This window comes from Botryllus schlosseri, chromosome 3, assembly GCF_051294905.1.
Source record: "Botryllus schlosseri isolate E-star chromosome 3, Bs_hap1, whole genome shotgun sequence".
Taxonomy (NCBI): Eukaryota; Metazoa; Chordata; class Ascidiacea; order Stolidobranchia; family Styelidae; genus Botryllus; species Botryllus schlosseri.
In genome coordinates this window covers 6,239,101-6,262,458 of record NC_137238.1, presented here as the reverse complement: position 1 = coordinate 6,262,458, position 23,358 = coordinate 6,239,101, and the positions used below count along the sequence as shown (strand labels likewise).

At 40.5% G+C, this 23,358-nt stretch overlaps 1 protein-coding gene across 1 annotated transcript in view; it reads right to left on the bottom strand.

Annotated features, from left to right (window-relative positions):
• Positions 1 to 23,358, bottom strand: part of LOC145436573 (uncharacterized) — a 185,231-nt gene that overhangs the window by 116,147 nt on the left and 45,726 nt on the right. The gene's annotated exons all lie outside the window — the stretch shown is intronic.

Below are 23,358 nucleotides of genomic sequence, written 5' to 3'. Positions count from 1 at the left end.
TCAGGTGTTGCATAAGACAATTTTGACCATTACACTCTTGAAATGGGCTACCAGTTCAATATAAATGTGACTCGGTAAACAGCATATTTAGTAAGGTGCACTCGTCAGTTGACAACCGTACCTTTCATTAGCTACGATGAGTTTGGTATCACTCAGTTATATGTTATGTTGTAATTGGTAGCATCAGTATCTCCTAATTACTGCAGTCAAGTATCTGTTACAATGCCGCGAGTACATGCTAAATGTAAGTCAGGATCTCAGAAAAGGAAGTGGTTCAGATTTGGAAAGAAAGTGACAATGCAAATTTTGAACTGCGACACAAATATTTAACCATCTATTTCAGCTCGGGAATGTTCTGCACAAATTGAGGATGATGCTGTTTTTCCACCAACTATATTGCCTTGTAGACTTGAATGATGTAACAGTGCTTTCAAATACGTATAGGCCTATTGTATTTGATTGTAGTGGTCTTTTGTCTATGCTAGTTGTGGCGTTTTAGGTTTAATCCAACCAGGCAAGTTCTTACAGACAAAATTTTTTTTTCTATAACTTACAATTTTTTCATTAGTGCGTCTTGTTTCGTGTGTGTAACTGTTTATTTACAAATTGCGCTGCTACTATAGTACCGTATGTCCGTTTACTTCAAGGTTTGTTGTTGTTGTCATTGTTACAATGCGAATATCATGGTTTGTGATTTTGATTGTTGCGTCATACTTTGCCGTTTTGATTTTGCTTTTGAATCTATTTAAATCCCTTAGGTGTGCAGTTAACTCTTGAAGAGAGGCACCCAAAAATTATCCGAGTTCAATAAATATTATATTACAATGGATGTTGTATTGAAAGCTATATTCTTACAGATCATGGAACTAGCTCTTCACAGGTGATACCAGTACTGATGTGTTCCTGTGGTATTACTGGTGTTGTACTACATTGCCGCACATTTTGCTTTTATGCCTTATCATACAACAAAATCTTCTTTGTAGCAAAAAGATAGGCCCAATCCAGCACCTGGCTGAAACCTTGACGTGGTGTGCTGGCTTATTACTAATGTCAGCCGACAGCTTTCTGGATTTATGTGGTATATTTGGCGTGCAGTTGCCTTGTTATACTATTATGTCATGCTACATCCCATAATTCTTCTACATATGTGGGTCTGGGCACGCGCTGTAGTTCACTTGAGTCACTTGTTTTCGAATATGCCAAGTCGTTTATTGTACTGTGGCATGACATTATAATTATTTTATATGCTGAAAGTTTCAACATGATGTACAGACAAAGCACTACCGGAAAAGTGTATACGTGGTGTAGAACAATAAAAGTATCGTTAAGCGCTAGTGAGGGGGGTCTGGGGGGCGTAGCCCCCCAGAAGTTGCGATAATATAGATAAGGAGGGCAACCCCCCGGAAGTTTCGCCTAGGGCCCCCCCAATCGTAAGGCCACCACTGGTGGTACGCGAGCACTGCATAAAACCTCGAAATGGTACGTGAGTGAAAAAAGATTGGGAACCACTGGTCTACGCGGACTACATAGGCTGAGTTTTTAAACGATGTATATCGTCTCATGCACTAATCGCAGACAACTTCCAAAATTTTAAAACAAGAATAGGCCTACTTGAGCTTCCAACAACCATTGAATACAAACGGAAATAGCCAAAAAATAGAACCACTTGGGTAAGTGGTGCGTGTGACCAGGGCCGTAACAGCACTTCGTCAGCCCCCCCAAACTTTGGTCTTGGGCCCCCCAAATGGTGATAAATCGAACTCCCCCCTCAGACCGTACGCTTAAACCGCGACTTTTCGGCTACATTCGCAGTCCGTTCAGTGAGTCAGCTTTTACCGCCTAAACGCGCGAAGCGCGAGAAATCTCTATACTTCATGACTGAATCGGTCAATAGAATAAGGAATTGCAGATATATTGCTATCAAATCTTATCCTGTCTCTGCTCACGTAATCTGATTTACCGGTAGAGCTGAATGAGGTGTACACGGCTTTTAACAGTAAATTCAAATTTATTGACTCGAAGAACTTTTCGCGTGCCTCTTATCAAGAGCAACCGGCACGATAAAGGATACAGAACAGAGACGGATTCAAAACCAAATAGCGAATTGTGACGCAGGAATGCAAATTTATAAATAACATGAATGGAAATTCAGCCATAGCAACAATGCAGCGTATATAGCAACAAACAACTTGAAAGTAGAGTGCGTGAAGAAAGTTTTCTCTATTGTGAACAAAAAAACGAGTTAAGAGTAAAAAAACAGTAACATAATGAAGCGGGTAAATGGCGGGAGTTACCGATTTATAGAGAGAGTCTTTATTTTTATCTTCAACCAAAATACATAAAAGACAAGCGGCAATGATGGTGATACAGAAAATATGCACACATGTTAGTGTGATTTACACAAAAACAGCTAAATAAATCACAATCACAAAAACAGCTAAATAAATCAATCTCGTTATATAATAGCTCAATGGTAAGAGCTGTTACTCCATCAATTTTTAGAACAGTCCCGCGGGCGAGTCATCTGATCCTTGCGGGCTACCTGGGACCCGCGTTGGTGGCCTCTGATCTAGAATATGGAGCACGATAGAAGCACTATGATAGCAATAAGCCGCTCAATCATGATATAGGCCTGCAAATCCTAATATCTATGGTTAGAACGAGAACTAAAGAAGAGCGATTCGACTTTACATCAGTTTCAATTGTCAAGTAATTTTATAGGAAAATGCGCCAAATTGGAGCCAACGCGCCAAACGTGATTTTTCGTAGCCAACCGACCTTTAAAAGAGCCAAATTACCGAAATTTGGCTCCCAAATGCGCCAATTGGCAACACTGTAATCCTCACGCAATCTACTTTCAAGTTGTTTGTTGCTATATACGCTGCATTGTTGCTATGGCTGAATTTCCATTCTTGTTATTTATAAATTTGCATTCTTGCGTCACAATTCGCCATTTGGTTTTGAATCCATCTCTGTTCTGTATCCTTTATCGTGCCGGTTGCTCTTGATAAGAGCCACGCGGAAAGTTCTTCGAGTCAATAAATATGAATTTACTGTTAAAAGCCGTGTTCAAGTTCTGTACCACCAACCAGTTATTCATGAATGAGGTGTGTTTGAAAAGGTATGGGACCACTCAACAATAATCAAGCATCTCCGGGATATCCCCGTTTGCAGGAACGAAACAGCACTTCGTCAGCCTTCCCCCGGGCTCCCATAGGGTGCTAAACTGACCCCCCATCACGTTGTTCGCTTTTGTCACGAAACTTAAGTTGTACTGTTTAGTGAGTCAGCGCGAGGCGCGAATATTTCGATAATTCACGATAAATCGGTCAATAAGATCGGGAATTGCATATATATTTGTATCAATTTCTTGTCCTCTCTTCTCACGTTATCAGATTTACCTGTGGAGCTGAGTGAGATGTGTCTTGGAAACTGTACAGCCCGTGAATAATAACTGAACTTCTTCGGGAGGGCGGGCCCGTTGGTATGACTCCGTTGTATGAAGTGACCTCCTGTTTGCTATATGAAAACATATAGAATCGCCCAAACCTACTAAACTGAAAGATCACACGATTTCAGATTGGTATTTCTTCACTGGCATATAATTTTTTTCCTGTAGGATGGTATTTGTGTTGTGAGGTTCAGATTGCCAAGACAGGAACATTCGGCGCCAGTCATTTAGGCGCCTATATGGACAATTGAACCTATATATATTTTGTATATATAACGAAGTTTTCGGTATATATACCGAAGTTTTCGGTCAGCACAAACGCAGTCTTTTACGGCCAAAATTTTCTCGCTGCCGATCGTTCTAGCACACTTCTTGAAGTCGCATTATACATGGCCTAAAAAAATTTATATGTCTTGGTGCGTTGTGGCACGGTAATGGACAACATCGATATGCCCATTTCTATGAATCTTTCGTATTTTTTTTGGGGGGGGGGAGAGTACCCGGTATTTGACGCCTAGAAATTTTGAAAGAGTTGCAAAAATTTTGAAAAATACTCTATAATTTATGCTAATTCACGAAATAATTTTGGGCCTCCTTCGAGCCCCCCCCCAATGGGGGGTTTGGGGTGCGGCAGTTACAGCCCTGCTTGTGACAAAATATCCAAATACTAGGCCTACTGAAAAAAGAAGTACTTCGCTACTGCGACCAATACTGGCGGTAAGTATATAGTATATACGTTCAGATTCGTACCGACTTCACAACCACGTCATCTAGCTTTGAATTGATACAATAGGCATCATGCTATTATAATTATAACACTGGTAAACCAAATTTTTGTTCACTTTAATCAGGGAATTGGTCTCGACTAACTTTTGCCTGCTGAAATAAGAAATGACTTCGGTTTATCTCTATCACGTCAAGTTTTTGGGTTAGGCACCCACCCCATTGTCTCATGATCCACATGAAAGTAATACTTTGAATAATTTATGTTTATTTTGTGTTTATATCCAAATCATCGAGCTTATAGGAGTTTCAATTCACACTGGATAAGGTTAATGGGGCATTGGGCCTATAGCTGATAGCGAATGTAATGTTAATATTTCTTGCCATATCCTGCATTTTGCACCAAATATGTGTCTGAAATGTCCTCGGATGATTGCATCCATGGGTGAAAGCTTCGATTTTGATCAATACCAGCAGTACCCTTTTTCCTAATAGTTTAATTGAACCATAGGGTATATAACTTATTATATGATAAAAGTGTAGATTTCCAGATAGTATAATAAAGTAATATTGCTGAATTCCTGGGAATTTTTATATTTTTGGCATATGTCGAAGAATAGTGTATTCATATTGAAATAAACCCGAATATTTTCGGCTGACACTCGTCAGGGGAAATCGTCATCAACTAGTAGACAATTGGAAAGGACGTTGTATATCAGCAATCGTATCGCAAAATATGACGTGACCAGCATGCAATTTCGAATGAGAGAGCGTACAGTGTACTATGTTTATGTGGTACACGAACTCCTTTTGTTGTAAGAGTATTGGCTGGTATATTTTGATAATAGTCGACTTCAAGGCACACAAATGGAGTCGACTTTCATCAAATACACCAACAAAAACCTTGTCAACATAAGGAGTTCGTGTACCATCTAAAAATAGTACATTGAACGCTCTCTCATTCGAAATTTCATGCTATTGACGTCACATTTCGTGATATGATTGTTGCTATACAATGTTCTTTCCAATTCTCTACTAGTTGCTGACAATTATTCCTGACGAGTGTCAGCCGAAAATATTCGGACTCATTTCAATATGATTATACTGTTCAATTGTATATTGAAGTTCTGTACCTCTAAGAAGATCTTCAAATATGTTGAAGAGTAAAAAACTGACGTTATAGAAGAATAGCAGCGGCATTTTCGGAATCAGCGTACCAGTCTATATCAAATGCAAAATCAAACTCAATAAATTTCTCGTTCAAAATTGTTGCCCAGTTTAATCATTAAACTGGCTTGGATATGAGAAATATATGGATTATACCATGATTAGGCCAATTCTCCCACTTATTGACTAAGGGTTTCGAAACTGGGGGGAGTTAAAGCATCTGAAGGGGAGGGCGAAGCTGTGGATAATTGAAAAGATTTTTCGCGCAATTCGCGATTTACCTCCGGCTGGTGATTTTTGCACTCTGTATAGTCCGAATTACTTGTTGCAGTATTCTCTCATCAACAGTAATGACCTTCCATGTCGTCAAACTATCCATGGGTATTGCTAGCATTCTGGTTGCATATTTTGATATGACGATAGGAGGGCGCGAAAATGTCACTGTCATAAAGGGGGCGTGTCTAAAAAAGTTTGAGAATCACTCTGACAACGAAAGAAAGTAAGCCTAATTTTATGGAGTCAATTATGAAGAAATACATATTGTTTAATGTTGAATCATTAATTGCTCGTGTCTAGTATCGGCGTGTGCGCTCGTTCTTGATTCTTTGGATGAGCTTTTTATTTCGGGAATCCATTTGGTTTGCTGCCCGCAAAGCTTTGTCGAGGACATCGTTAACTTCGACTTCAGTTGCCCCAGTCAATCTTAGGAATATGGCATGAGCGTGATGCAGACAGCTTGCATCTTCGTGCGCCTGGATCCTCTCCGCGATATTAACGCCTGCCACGTAAAATCGATTTGATTCGTTGAGCCAATTGTCGTCCAAGCATATATGGGCCATCCAGGCTGACGAAAAACTGATTGCAAGCGCCGCTTCTTCTTGGTTGATATCGCAGTGGACGTATATTTCATCGTATACCTTTATCGCCAACTCGATCAACAGATTAATGACACTATTCTGTGTTGCACCATTTTGGAACCTTACTTCGCAGTTACTGCAATAGTTTCGAAGCTCGTTGATGGCCAAAAATATCGCGTAGAAGGCTCTCGATGACCTTTTTAGACTTGGTGGATTTTCTCTGCTCTTTAGCACCGCTGAGCGAGCGTGAGACAGCGTAAAAGATACCGGCAGTCGGCGAATTGAATCTTTATCTGTTATTCCACTATGCGGATCGCTGAGGCTTTCAACCACCAATTTCGCATAAAGGGTGCTGACATCTGCTATGGTGTAGTTGCAAATCGATGCGGTAAGTGTGTCTGTTGACTCGGTCATACCTATATATAACTAGCGACAATATGATCTTGAATATAAGCGTTATCTTCGATTAGATAAATTTGGGTATATTATGTAATTAAACTGTATTTGGAGCGTTTGAAACGATCAGTAGATGAATTTCGAAATACTATCCATGCGTCGGGTTGCATTTAAAACCAAAATCACTTTACCTAGGCTCCTCCTCGCCACCTGATCCGCATCAGCGGTGTCTTACAAAAGCCTAGAGGTGGGCCGTGCTATAAGTCGGCAGTTACGGAAAATAAGAGTAATATCCGCGTGGTGTAAATGACCATAGGACAAACACCATGAACCCCCCAAACGAACAAATGCAACCCTATCCACGCCCAGTCATGGTAAGCACGCCCACCACCGGTCGGACGCAAGACACCAGTTTAGTACGCTTCCTGTTTTCTGAAATTAATTTGGAATTTCGTTGGCATTAGCTGTATTTTCTAAATATTGCAGTTGCAATAGCGTAATTTCATGCATGACAAATCACTTGTATGCAATGCGCCCTTCGTGGGCAACGGTGTGCTCAAAATCACAATTGATCTAATAATTTCCAGGCTTCAAATGATAACTTGAAAAATACATTAACGTCGAGAAATTTTCCGACGAAAAGTGAACTCTTGAGGAACAGTTGTGCACCTCACTGATATGCAGTAACCGCAGCATTCGGAACGCTACTGGTGAAATTAATATGTTGATGTGTCGCGAGCAGACATGGGTAATCGCGGTTAGTAATCGTAATCGATTACGACGATTACAGCATTTTCAAGCAGATTTGGACAACTAGATAATTGTAGTTGTCTAATGTCACTAAATTAGTGCGAAATCCCAGTAATCTAATTTTAATCTAATTTGTGAAATGTTTCTATGCTCTAATACTAATTGTGATCTAATTTTTGAATTGTTATTGTGCTCTAATTTTTATTCTAATCTAATTTTTCATTTTCCTGAAAATGCCTATTTGAACGCGGCATTTTGCAGCGAGTTAACAAGAATATCCCTCTCGCACACGGAAATCCACTGCCAAACCGCCATCGCATTACTTACACCGTGCAGAAATAGTAGTTATTGTGCAACGGATGATAGCCATGCTGGCATAGTAGCTTGTTTGTTTGTTTTATTGAACAATTGTGACGCCTATCGCCTGATCGTGATATTTGCGCAATGATAATGAATGTTGTAATGTGCATTGATCATTATTCGCGGTAATTCACAGATCAGATCGCTGACTGCAAAATATGACCTCGCGGGCCGCGTGTTGATGACCCCTGGTATAGTGCAAAACGAGCAAAGCTTGGTGTACAGACGTTAATCATTCTCATGATTGTGAAACACCGCTGTGATTTGATATGAACTGAACTGGTTGCTGAATTTATTTCTCATTCACAATTTCATTCAATTTCCAAGTTTTTCCGAATTCAGTATTTCTAATTCTAATTTTAATCTAATTTGGAAAATGCTGTTAACACTTTAATTCTAATTTTAGTCTAATTTGGAAAAATTGTGTAGCTCCAATTCTAATTCTAATCTAATTGGAAAAGCTGAAAATACTCTAGTTGTCCAAGTCTGTTTTCAAGTAATCGTAATCGCAATCGGTTACATTCGAAAGAATTCCGAATTAATCGTAATCGTAAACGACTACTTCCCATATCTAATCGACTTCTTTGTGAAAAAGCGATTACTTTTTATTTGTACAAGGACTATGACATAAACTCAACATTCGCACAAGGAAAAGATATTATACCAGGTAAATGATAGCACAAATGTCTGATTTAGAAACACCACCGCTCATTATTACGTCAGGAGTGTTAGCTTCGCTCATGATTGCGTAAGTATCCACACATTAAATGTAAATAGATATGCGACGTACTTTGTAGTGTGATTGTAAGAACACCTGCCGTGCGATATATCAGGTTATCGCAACACTAAAGATGCCACTATCACGCAGCAGGATAATAATCACCATTCTGCCTAGTTGCAAATGGTCACTTATATATTGCTGTTTGGGTTAAAGGTTGTGCTTATAGTTAAACGCAATTTGTCTGTTTGGTTTGGCGGGCAGCATGCAGGCCTATTCAGTACGGATCAAGGATGGCGTGAACGTGTGGCTGGCGTTCGTGTTCTGTGTGTGGGTTCGTTCATTTTGAGGTATTGATGGTGTCTGTCGACTACTATGGTCATTTACACCAGGCCGATATTCTTCTTATTTTTCCGTATCTGCCGACTTATAGCACGGCCCACCTCCAGGCTTTTTGTAAGACATCGATGACGCGGATGAGGTGGCGCGGAGGAGCCTAAGTAAATCTCCAACATTTAGGTATCGGAACTCGGAAGTCGACCTCGGTCGGACCCGAACCCGCACCTATTGGTGTTGCAGCCGCGGAATATACCACTGTGATATCTCGCCACACGCGTTCTGTGTGTGTTGAACCTCAGAAATTTAGAGGTTCACGTTCACAGACGAACCTTTGTAGGTTCTGAGCTGTACACCTTTTTTCACATATTACAGTTTTCACTTCATTATAACAGCTTTGGTTGGAATTTATTGCATTTTAACTGCTGGCCACTCAATGCATGGCGTTGACAGCATAAAAAGAATCAACACTAAACGAGCATGCACATTGAGAATCTCAAAAATTATGCACGAAATTACCAGCATTCCGTTTGTGAATATTTAGTGACTCTCTGCTGTGAGCTTGACCAGCATTGACACAACATCAATAGCGTGATACACTATACATGTAGCCAGAGAATTATGCTTATTCGACCAAACAAAGGAATTGATATCGTTGTCTAATTTAAAAAATCTAGCAGGTGTACGTGGTCAATCTTCACTTCGTATGTTTATTGTATCATAAAAACAAAATCCGTGGGATCGGGGTTTCGGCTACTGCTGTTTAATTCGTGAATGGGGTAATATCGGTAGCAAGTATATAATCCCGTTTTACACTCTGCTCAATATCAACGTTACAATACCCAGACGCCGAATATTTTGTCGGGCTGGCCTGGACCGTTAAGGCATAAGCTTGTATTCCCTTGCAAGTCCTCGTCGAAATTGTTGGCAAAGCGACGGAAGATATTGATTTTATGGGATTATTATATCATTTGAATGTCCTGTAGTCGATACATTCGCCGACGTTTAAAACGTCAATTTGTACTTTAGCATAGTGCTATTATGTTGCCGGAGTCATCGCTATAGGTATCGTGTACATTAATATAGGCTATCGCTTCACTAAAATGTAGGGTTGGAATTAGAAACACGTCGTCACGTGACGTCATGAGGTTCACGTTCGTGTTCACACAGAACATTTCAAAAAGGTTCACGTTCACAGGAACCTGAACCTTTCAGCGGTTCACACCATCTCTAGTACGTACGTACACCGAGCAAAGATTTGAAATTGTGCACTCGCCAAATAAAACATTACTATTTCCACAACGAAGCATTAAAAATCAACAGCTGCTAAGAGCTGATGTATATCATAACCGAACCGTTCTTTGCCGTTTCTCGTAACGGTAGCGTGCAGTATCTGTATTAAGTAGAAAGCAGAATTTTATGGTCACTTTATCTTATTCTCATATGACTCTATACCTTGAACGGGCGCCAATCGTTATTTCTCAATTCTTTACCTGCTGCCATAGCCGTCCGCTTGTATGTCATGATAGCGTGGGTTGTAGCTAGAATATGGACCAAAACAGCAATTCGTCCCGCACTCCGAACGTTGGTCTTGGGCCCCAATAAAGTGGTCAATTTTCAAGTTGAAGACTGAATTCTTGTCAATAATATTAGTAATTGCATTGTATTACTATTCATTTTTAAGCATCTCTGAGCCCCCGATGGTCAGATTTACCAGTGGAGTGGAGGGCACGTAATTCATAATTATATCATCTGGTATGTTGTTGTAATTACTTTTTTGTATGTTGTTAATTCGTGACCTCCGGTCTGCTATATATAACATCAAAAGAAGTTGCAGTCACCCAAACGTAGATAACGAAAAGAAAAACTTTCATGAGACGCACGCACAAATAATTGCCCTGTATTTATTCCTCTGTGGGTGGCCCGGGTGGCATTTGTATTGTGGGTTCAGATTTTACGAATAGGATTAATAGTCAGGCACACCCAGCGCGGCTATTGACAGTGGACACATGCTCAAAGTTTTAGCCAAGGTCTTTCTTTAGTAATACACATTTTCGAGTCGCATGTTGGCCGAAACCGCATTTGTCTTTTGGTATGTCGTGGCTCGGTAATGACCGGCACCGGAATGCTGATTCCTGTAAATCATGAATACTTTTTTCATGAGGGTGAGAGGTATGCATTGCAAAATCAATCTATCAAGAGACATTTGAATCGGGAAGCTCGAAAAAATGTTCAAGTTGATCAGATCTCACGAAAATACTCTATAATTTCTGTTGGTTTTACCAGATACTTTTGAGTCCCCTTTGAGCGCTCTCACCACCCGATTGGGGAGTTTGGGGTGCGGCAGTTACGGACCGGGCAAGAATGCAAATCGTTGGATGCGATAAATCGTCCCTTATTAAGTTCGGCAATGGGCACATTACGACGTAACGAGCAAATAGCGCATCATTTATTGAGGAAGTTGTTGTTATCTCGTTAGGCCTTTTCGACGCAATCCTTAACTTATATTGTTTTCAATATATATTGTAAGATTACTTCTAAGAAGCAAACTAAATGTAATCGTGAGTAATCTTGATGACTTTTCCAACGTAATTTCAATCGTAATCGACTATTTGCCGATTTTGCTGTAATCGTAATCGTAATCGTGTGATTCAGAAGTTATCATAATTGCAATCGATTACATTCATGGAGTAATCACCCCATGTCTATGGTCGCGAGACTGCCGCAATCGATACTAGGGTATATCGCCAACAAAGCGACCCGCGACATAGCATCAGTATCTTAAAATTTGCTCCATTATAGACTATTGTTTTTAAATGACGCTTTCCAAAGTTAATCCACAAAACCGAGATCTTACGTGGAATAAACGAATGATCGGTATCCATCTATCGCAAACCCTCTTCTATACGGCATCAGGGATAACAGCGAGCGCAACTCTCGTACACGGGAAAAATATATCGTTCCATATTGCCCTAACTGTGCCTTCCCTAAACTAGACCTTAAATTTGAAAACCTTACAAGGCTACATCTGCACCCTCCTTTACCAGCCGCGTATGCACATCATCAACTTACGGTATACATGTGTTGTCTATATGTCGTATGTATGGCATGAAAAAATCAAGGACAAAATATATAACGTTCTAATCCTATTCCTGGAAGGAAATATGAATATGTTTGTAACATCGTTTAGAGACAGTCTGACTGCCACTGCAGATAGAATGCCTGAAAAGTTACCCACGTAGTTTACTGCCGTCGTGTTGATAAAAATGTATGTAGCCTACTGTTACTGTTGTAATTTGCCCCTGCCTATTACTGGTTTCCAAGCATATTTGTTTTTGTGTTGTCGTTACTTAAACAAATCAGACGCGGTTCGCCTGAAATTTGCACGTGCCAAATCAATGTCGCTATTGGAGGTTTCTAATTGATACGTTAGGCCTACTCCTTCCATTTATCCAAGAAGAGAACACGCAATTCCACCAATATATCCCTTCGGGTAAAACAAATGCCACCTCGTTTCTAAAGGTTTAGCTGACGACATCCCACCAGCCCAATGCACGGATGTCCAATATTATATTTGAGCAAACACGATGACTTCGATAAAACACAAATAAAATAAAATCAAATAAGATATAAAGTCTAATATATATCCTAACATGTTGTGACGACACATGTTTTTAGGGAATTGGTCCATAATTCAATCGTCATTCTATCATATCTCCTTTTTCTTATTTCGCAGTAGACGACACTTACAGCCAGGTACGCTTAGGCTGGGGCTATCGCGTCTGTTCAAAAATCAAGTTTTATTCTATTCACTGACGGCGCGCGACGCGATTCGAATTGGCCCTCGAAAAGTTGCTAGGGGTTTAGAACATAAAACATACTCTTTGAACTTATTGCGTGGACTAAAACTATAAACTGTATAGTGTATATACTAAACTTTACAGTCGATTTATGTTTCGTGATCACGTGGCCTACGTACGTAGGCCTACGTCGCCATTATAGCACAGTTTATCGCAACATTACGGTTTCCATATACTATAGCCTAACGGTCTCAAACACGCGACCCGCGTCCGTATTTTGGATTTTCAAGTAGTCGACATTAGGTCGTATATCCTCAATCACGGCTCTGAGAGGCTAGCGGCGGAAATTGAACCAACAAGTCACGGCTTAAACACTAAACTATACTGTACCTTGACCTTATGTACCAGGTCACAGCGTGCATTTGCCTCTGTTTGCTACCTCATACAAACACATATGCTCCACGGTGGAACCTCGTCAGCAGTTTTGTTGATGGTAAGAAGTATTTGTGCAAGACTAACTGATCGGTGCGAAGTCTAAATCCACTTGAATTCTCCGTAACCCCTACAACTGGTGGATATGAAGACTCACCGGCAATGCCCCCTATACTTTTTGACGAGTCTGCGCACAATCACCAACTCACTGCGCAGACCCTTCGACAACAGCGCGTTACGACTCACTTCGGATTTTCAGATTTTTCGTGCGCAACTTAGATTTTCTGTGCGCTGATACCGTGTCAGCACTGCGCATTTGCGCAGCTTAGAGGGAGCATTGATCACCAGCAATAATGGGTTCCAGTGATGGTCTTCCATTCCGACCACGTAAATCTTGACTTCCTTCAGCTATTGAAACTGTTGTATAAATTCTATTACCGTAGGATTCGATTGACAATTGCCAACTAATTAACTTGTTGTTGACTATATTATAGGAAAATACTCGCTGCGTTATCTGCATAAGCGGTGCCTTATAAAAAGCCTCGAAGTGGTCGTGCTACAAGTCGGTGAATACATTCATTTTCCGTTTAGCTATGACTAGAGCGAATTTTTCATCTGAAAAGGGGAATATGTTGATCTAAAAAAATCACAATTTTCAAAATTGGCTAATCTTAAAAAATTTAATTTTGACTAAATTTTGGCCTCAGGTATGTAAATTAGGTATTTTACCACCTAATGTCTAAATTGCACTATATATATCTCCATTTATGGTTGGAGCTGCGTGTCCTTACGAATAAGTTTGGCCTGAAAAACAATTTTACTTAGAAACTGGCAAATTTTTACATGAAAAAAACTTTATTTTAACGAAATCTGGACCTTTGAAGAAGTCCAGTAGTTATATGACGCATCATGGTAGAATTAAATAACATTTGTTGTAGAACAACGAAAGACGTTTTGCTACATTCTCGGGTAGGAAGTATCTGTCCTTACAAAGTAGCTTGCCAAGAATGGGAAAGAACGTTCAACAGCAGCAGTTGTTGGCTGACAACACTGAAGTTGTGCGTATACTGCTGGTGACACAACGTTGCTTCATTCTGACAATTTTTTCAACATTACATTTTTTCCTCATGCGCTTCTTGGTACAAGAACCTATGCCCACGCAGTTTTGCTTCAGTTAGAATATTGCCGTACGTTCATCTTCAGCATAACACCATGTCAACCTATTTGTTTCATTTCGCCGTTTATGATACACAATGAGCAAATTATGTGCCGTCTACAACGGCGTGTCTATAAAGTAGGCGAATAGCTGTAAATTGTCGTATGATAAGCTCACTGACATTGCAAACATTTACGATACAAATGAAATGCAGGTGGCAAAATATTTTTGACTTTGTAACAATTTTGCCAATTTGTTGACCTATCGCTACAATTTTGACATTATTTTGTCTTATTTTGACATGTAAGAAAATCGCCCTAGTTATGACCTTTTTGTAGTCAACTTTCGTGTGATATGCAGAATAAGCCGACTACAGGTGTATTTTTTCCGTGTTAATTAAATATATCTCACAGGACGTTCTAACATTTCAGCCCCAGTCGCCCCTTTTGGCATTTTCGCCCCCTTGTTTCTCAAAATCGCCCACGTTGGGAGCCACTGTTTTAAAGTGAATTCTTGCTCCCAATTTGGGTACCATCCTCTCCTACAAAATAACAGTAGGTTCATGATAAAAAATAAAACATAAGTTGCATAGGTGAGTGCAGCATTTTTCGCAATTATGACTCCGTTTTATAATGACCCCTAAACCCCGTCGCGATGGTCGAAACCGTCGATGTGGATATCTCCAGTCGCTGAAAGGCCCCCTGTCCGTGAATTCCACAGACGTTCTACCGAAAACCCGAAAGAAACCCAAGCTATCGGGGCAGCCCAATAAAGTTTTTTTGATCCATCATAAGGGGTACGAGAAACATTTCATGACAGCAGCTCAAGAGTTGCCCTAAATATTCAAATTCGTGCAACTTGCCGTTGAATTTTGAGTCGTTATTTGTATTAGCGCAGGAATGTTGGCAGTTTATCAAATGGAATCGGGACTTGAATAGCAAATATTCTCATTTCTACATATCGTATGATGTTTTCTCTGGGGTATGCCCGATCACAATTCATAGCACGACAGAACATCTCCACGCATTCGGGAGGCAAGTGGCGCAGTTGGTTTAGCACCAGCATCACGACACCAATGGCAATGGTTTGAATCCCGGTTCGGACTAACTTCTATGTGGCGGAGGCTATATGAGCTCCTCATCACCTCACCGCCGCTGTAGTGACTAAAAATGCCCAGAAATTATAGTTAGCCGAGCTACAAGTCGGCAGGAAAAGACCCGATGAATCGCAAGCGAGGGCCTGAGAGAGTGGAAAGAACGTTAAAGCCAAGAAGGAAAGCATTAATCCTACGAACACGTCATGTCATGTCGTGGAGCACAAAGCCAACACAGGCCAAAAGCACCACTGTTGTGGTCGATTATAATACTAATAATAACAACATTACTCGTTCGAAAAAAACAAAACAAAAAAAGTAGAAAAATGTCGATAAGTGTATTGCTATGCATTCAATACTAGTGATAAGTCAATGAATTAACGCAGCGATCTTGGGATATTATTCATTCAATTGAGCAACTGGTCCAGGACGACGATCCATCAAAGATTTGCCAACGGGTAATAGGGTTAGCGCGTGCGAGGTGGCGATTTCTCGAGAGATTGGCTTGAATCCTGTTAGCGTTGGATCAAAGAATAGACTAAGTTGACGGGCGTTCGGCACGCTAGGGGTGGGTGGAGACCAAACGCGGTGGCTCTGACTCGACAACCTCATCAACCGCTTCCATCGCTTCACGATCGTTAGAGTGCAGTGATGTGGCATGCAAATAAATTAGGCTTTGTTCGTTTGAAATAGTGGATACGTTATGTTTAGGAAATAGTCAATCTGCATGTGTTCTTCATTGGTAATGCTCGTTCTGCAAAAATTGTTTATAATGGCGATCGTAGACACTTTCCTGCGCCAAGAAGTGTAATCAGCACCGTAACTGCCGCACCCCAAACCCCCCAATTGGGGGGGGGGGCGAGCTCTAAAGGGGCCCAAAATTATTTCGTGAATTAGCATAAATCATAGAGTATTTTTTGAAAATTTATGCAAATTTTTCAAAAAATTTTCGCGCTGCGCGCCAATTCAGGTACTCATTTAACTATATCATTGGGTATTGGGCCATTACCGCGCCACGACCAACCAAGACATACAATCAAGTTTTAGGCCATATAACATGCGACTCCAAGAAGTGTGCCAGAACGATCGGTAGCGAGAAACGCTTGGCCGAAAAGGTCTATGCCCTTATGCAGACCGAAGACTTCGTTATATAGGCTATATAAAATACATTTAGGTTTAATTGTACATAGGCGCCTAAATGACTGGCGCCGAATGTCCCTGTCTTTGCAATCTGAACCTCACAAGACAAATACCATCCCGCTTGGAAAAATTTTATGCCAGTGAAGAAATACCAATTTGAAATCGTGAGCGTCTCTTAGTTTAGAAGCCTACGTTTGGGCGATTCTATATTTTTTGATATAGCAGACTGGAAGTCACGAAATAACATCATGTAACGAAGTCATATCAACGGGTCCGCCCGCCCGAAGATGTTTAATCATTATTCACGGGCCCTCCTGTTTTCAAGACACTTCACTCAGCTCTACCGGTAATCTAATTACGTGAGTAGAGAGGACAATAAATTGATAGTATAATATATATGCAATCGCCGATCTGATTGACAGATTTTATCATAAATTATCGAAAATTTTCGCGCTTCGCGCTGGCTCACAATACGGTACGGATAATTTCGTGACAATCGCGAACAACGTGATGGGGGGGGGTCGTTTTATCACCCTATCGGAGCCAAAGACCCACGTTTTTGGGGGCCTGACGAGGTGCTGTTTCGTTCCTGCCAACGGGTATACGCCCGAAGATGTTTAATTATTATTGAGTGGTCCTACCTTTTCAAACACACCTCACTCAGCTCTACCGGCAAATCTGATTACGTGAGCAGAGAGAAGATAAAAATTGATAACAATATATGCAATTCCCGATCATACTGGCCGATGAAATCATGAATTCTAGAAATTTTCCGCGCTTCGCGCGTTTAGGCGGCAAGAGCTGATTCACCAAACGAATTCCCAATGAATATGATGAATAGCGGTAAACAGTGTATCGCCGGAGGGGGGGCTGGGGGGCGAAGCCCCCCAGAAGTTCGGTCTATAACCCTATGGGGGGCCCAATACCCAAGTTTTTTGGGGGGGCCTGACGAAGTGCTGTTACGGCCCTGAGTGTAATTATACTATAATGCACATCGTGGTATAAGTAGTTATGATGATCGGATTACAGAGTCATCTTTTCGTATTCTTATCCCTATTATAAAAGGAAATATTAGACGTAATCGGTTTTGGCCCAATCCAAACGACGCACAGTAGAGCGGATACCAGACTATATAACAATTAATTTTCTGAATCCTAGTTTCGATAATTGGTGATTCTGTGGTAGTCGCGGTGTTTCTTAATAGTACACTTCGCTTATTTCACAGGCATATATATCCTTCTTGCTGAATTGCAGACTTCTGGCACAACCGACTTCAGTCCCAGGCATTTGCCACCCACGCGGACTGGTAGCGCGAAGCGTAGATGAACGTGTGACATTTCGGTGAGAATTCTGTAGTCGACCGCAGTTGAGCACGAAAACATGACCAGTTAGTTTTATAGCTGTGGAACGGACCACAACGCTAACTAGACACGGGGTGGTGTTGGCGGGATGACGAATGTCAGTTTACCTATATGGATACCATATTTTAAGACCGGAAAAGAAGAAAATTTGGTCAAGTTATGAAAACAGACATAAAAATGGGAAATTTATACAGATAATGTTGATCGACCAATTAATTGACCACAAAAAGGTCAACTTGCCGCGTCGGTAGTCGGTACCCGAAATCAACGCGGACTACATTGGCTGAGTTTTAAAACGATGCATATCGTTTCAAGCGCTAATCGTAAACAGCTTTCAAAATTCGAAAACGAGAGTAGGCCTACTTGAGCTTTAAGCAACCACTAAGTAACAACGTAAATAGCCAAAAAAACAGAGCCACTTGGGTAAGTGGTGCGAGTGACAAAATACCCGAGTACTACTAAAAAAGAAGTACTCCGCTACTGACCATACTGGTAGTACGTATATACGTTGAGATTCGTACCGACTTCACAACCACGTCATCTAGCTTTGGATTGATACAATAGTCATCATGTTATTATAATTATACTCAGTAAACTGACGTGATTGCGAGGAATGCATGTATTAGCATGGTTAGGCCGATCTCCTACTTGGTATATCCAAGATTAGGGGGAAAGACACGATAAACCAGTGGCTCTCAAACGGAGGAGGGGGTGGGAGCATCTGAAGGGAAGGGGCGCGAAGCTATGGTGAACTGAAAGAAAATTTCCGCGCTCTGCGTGATTTGCTCTCTGTATAGTCCGAATTTCTCTTACAACGAAAGAAGGTAAACCTAATGTTATGGAGTCAATTACGAAGCCATATACAGATTATTCAATGTTCAATCATTAATTGCTCGTGTCTAGTATCGGCGTGTGCGCTCCTTCTCGATTCTTTTGATGAGCCTTTCATTCCGGGGATCCATTTGGTTTGCCTCCCGCAAAGCTTTGTCGAGGGCATCGCTAACTTCGACTTCACTTGCCTTAGTCAATCTTAGGAATATGGCATGAGCGTGATGCAGACAGCTTGCATCTTCGTGCGCCTTGATTCTCTCCGCGATAGTAACGCCTTCCACGTAAAATCGATTGGATTCGTTGAGCCAATTGTCATCCAAACATATATGGGCCATCCAGGCTGACGAAAAACTCATTGCAAGCGCCACTTCATCTTGGTTAATATCGCAGTGTGCGTATATTTCATCGTATACCTTTATCGCCAACTCGATCAATAGATTAATGACACTATACTGTGTTGCGCCATTTTCGAACTTTACTTCACATTCACTGCAATAGTTTCGAAGCTTGTTGATGGCCAAAAATATCGCGTAGAAGGCTCTCGATCCCCTTTTTAGACTTGGTGGATTTTCTCTACTCATCAGCAACGCTGAGCGAGCGTGAGACAGCGTAAAAGATACCGGCAGTCGGCGAACTGAATCTTTATCAGTTATTCCACTGTGCGGATCGCTGAGGCTTTTAGCCATCAATTTCGCATAAAGGGTGCTGACATCTGCTATGGTGTCGTTGCATATCGATGCGGTAAGTGTGTCTGTTGATTCGCTCATACCTATATATAACTCGCGATAATATGATCTTGAATACAAGCATTATCTTCGATGAGATACATTTGTGACGTAACTAAACTGTATTTGGGGCATTTGGAACGATCAGTAGGTGAGTTTCGAAATATCATCGACGCCTAGGGTTGCATTTAAAACAAACATTAATTTATAACAAACATGTTTAACAACGCCCTTGTTCAAACATGTTTGTTACTTTTTTTCAAAGTCATGACGTCACGAATATTCAATTACGACGCCTAGAGGATTGATATTGACAATTGAAAATATAGTGTAAATATTGCACATTAGACGAAATATATGTACTATAACTGTTGAACCGACTATTTAGAGGGTTCCAACCATCCCATATCGATATGCGTCGGCTATATAGGGTGGTAATTTTCTGCTGGCTCTTAGAACTTATTTTTTGGAGAGTACTCACACAATTATGGCATAATTTTACAACTTAAAATAAACACATTTTTTTAAAGGCATTTGTTTAAAACACAGTTTAAAACATGTTTTAAACAACGCTTTGTTTTAAATGCAACCCTATCCACGCCCATGCACGATAACCACACCTAGCAAGGGTCGGACGCAAGACACCGTTTTAGTACGTTTCCTGTGTTCTGAAATTAATTTGGAATTTAGTTGACATTAGGTGTATCTTCTAAATATTGCACTTACTGTTACATCACTGCTTCCAACTATATCACAACAACTCTAGCATAACATAATTTGATGCATGACAAATTACTTTTATACAATGCACCTTTCGTCGGCAACACTGTGGTCAAAATCAATATTGATCTAACAATTTCCAGGCTTCAAATGAAGTCGAAAGAATTTCCAATTAAGTCGAAAGAATTTCCAATTAAAAGTGAAAAGTGAATATTTGCGCACCTCACTGATCAACAGTTAACGTAGAATTCGGGACGCCTCTGGTGGAATTCGTATGTTGATGTGTCGCAAGACTACCGCAATCGATACTCGGGTATATCGCCAACAAAGCGACTCACGATATAACATTAGTATCTTAACATTTGCTCGATTATAGGCAGTTTGTTTAAATGACGCTTTTGACAGTTAATGTATAAAACTGAGGTCTCTCGTGGATTAAAAGAATGATCGGTATCCATCTATCGCAAAACCCGCTTATATACGGCATCAGGTATAACTCCCGTACACGAAGAAAAACTATATCCTCCCATATTGTATTGATTGTGCCTTCCTCAAACTATACACAAATAATCAGAAAACCATACAAGGCTACATCTGCACCCTCCGTTACCAGCGTCGCAGGGACATCATGCACTCATGGTATGCTTATGTATATGTCGTAGGTATAGCACAAAAACATTAAGGACAAAATCTATAACGTCCTTATCTTATTTCTGGAAGAAAATATGAATATGTTTTAATCACCGTGTAGAGACTGTCTGACTCCGACTGCAGATAAAATGCCTGAAACGTTTCTCACGTACTTCACTGCCGTCGTGTTGATCAAAATGTATGTACTTGGTGTTCCTGTTGTTATTTGCCTCTGTCTATTGCCGGTTTTTCATCATATTTGCTTATTCTTTGTCGTTGTTTAAACAAACCACGCGCGGTTTGCCTGAAATTTGCACGTGTCAAATCAATATCGATATCGGAGGCTTCTTATTTATGCGTTAGGCCTACTCCTCCCACTTGTGCCACAGAAGAACACCAATATCTTTATTGGGGTAAAACAAAATCTACCTTGCCCATAAAGTTTCAGCCGACATCAATAAACCAGCCCAATGTACGGGATGTCCAATATTATTCGAGCAAACACGATGTCTTCAATACGACACAAATCAAATCAAACCAAGCCAAATAAAGTAGTCGAATATATATCATAACATGTTGTGACGACACTTGTTTATTTTTTATAATAATAATCCAAATACATACGTCAGCGTTCACAGTTGAATATCTTGTATCCCTCACAGCGCATACACTGGGCTAACGCCAGATTACGACTAAAGCAATGGGAACATGGAAATATACTAACTTATATCGTCGTTGGCGCCACTGTTTTATCGGCCACTGTTTTATCAGCGGACAGTCATCGTATTTTCTAATTCCATCGTTTGTGAATAAAGGTGTTGCAACTTGCTAGAATATAAACCCTATGATCCGTGCTTTATCTATATATGCTTGTTATTATAGTATTCAAGTGAAAAGCAAGGACACGATTAACGATTTGGGAATCAGTTGACTGGATGGCGGGCGGGCCATTTGAAGGCTTGAATCCGGTCCGCGAGGCAATTTGAGTTTGACACCCCTGTTATAGGTAATGGCAGCCGATGCCACTGTTGACATATTAGGCACATTTGAATGCAAAGTATTTGAATTTTGCACGTGTTCATGTTATTTGGCACCAAAAGTTTGCGTTTATCACGTGGGCACTTTCGACTTTCTTCAACTTTAACAATTAGCACATTAGATATACTTTGTTGCGCCGATAGCAGACGATATATATAAACGTAAGACCTTGGTAGCTTTCACACTCTATTTAACGTCCACTTGCGAATGAATATAACTTTATTAGTTACACGAGCTTTCGGAGCGCTGCTCCTTCATCAGGTGTCAAAGCGAAAGTAACATTAGATATGTAAGAAGTGTTGTTTACGCGTCTACCTAACCAAGTATTACAGGCTGTTAAAAACATAAAATTACAGTAAACACATTGGTATCTTACGTCCGAGGAATCTTTATCTTGCATTACATCCAAATATTAAGTCACTGGGCCGTTTATATACTGACCATTGCAATAGCCTGTTTGCAATGCGAACTATACCATTTAGGCTTAGGCACGTTTTCCCGTTCTTGGAATGATGATTTCAGGCCGAATCTGTATCGTTAAGGCATAGGCTTATATACAATTAATTGGTGACACCACCAGGCTTTCTACAGGAAAAAATTTCCTAATACGTATTCGTACCGCCTTTGATAATACTAGAAACTTTGTAATATTGCAAACTCTACCGATGTCTTACGATTTTCCTTCTGCAGCCTAATTTGAGCTTAATTGCACTGTTGAAATTTATTCCTCTATATATATATTTGAGATATTAAACGAATTAGGCAATATTTCAGTCAGTTTGCCAATACTGTACGATTGCCCTATAAGAGCCAACCCGTAGTTGGTAACACTGGCCGTTATAACTGCGTGTTAATCATGAATCCTACGTAAGTAATGATTATTCATGAAGGTATAAGTAGTTGGCTTTTACAACCACAGGAATACCGCACGCTGTTTTCCATTTTCTTTTTGTAGCCGGTGCGAATGAAATTTAAAAAAAAGTGCGAATGAAGCCCAAGAAGGTTGAATAGCACTGTGTTAGACATTACCAACTGCAAAAACTACCAAGTTAATGCGAGTGCCTATGTTTGGTCCTTACAACCAACTATATATTGGTACAGAGCGTTGTAATACCAGGCCCATATCTGCATGTAGTGAACGATAGCTAGATGTTTCCGATCTATCTTTAGTATAGGAAGCTATAGGACATAAGGGCTAAAGAGCATAGCGAGACTATGTGGACTGATTATTTCTATGATTGTCCTCGTCTGCTCTATCTGGGTCTTTGGCATAGGCTACGTCACATTACGTCGATATGGCAAACACTGCACTGATATCGACTGCCCAATGTGCCCATAGCTCCAGCACCCAACGGTCAAGCTCGTAAGCGGGTTACCAGGAACATCATTCCAATGAGGTGACAATTTATAGGCCCATGAATAAAGTAGTATATTCAGTCAAGGTGAAAATTATTACGCAACCAATTGCTTGACACGTAGTGAGAATACTGGCGTTTGATGATAAACTGTAGCGATGAGGCACCGTAAGTCAGCTGTATTGTTTGAATTGAAATGATGTTCAAACAAACCTCTAGGTTAGGTCTATACTCACATATGTAATATACATGTTTGCAAAAGGAGCAAGTTTGACAGCCAGGTACAGCCTCAGCGTTTCCATACGTCCCAATATCTTTC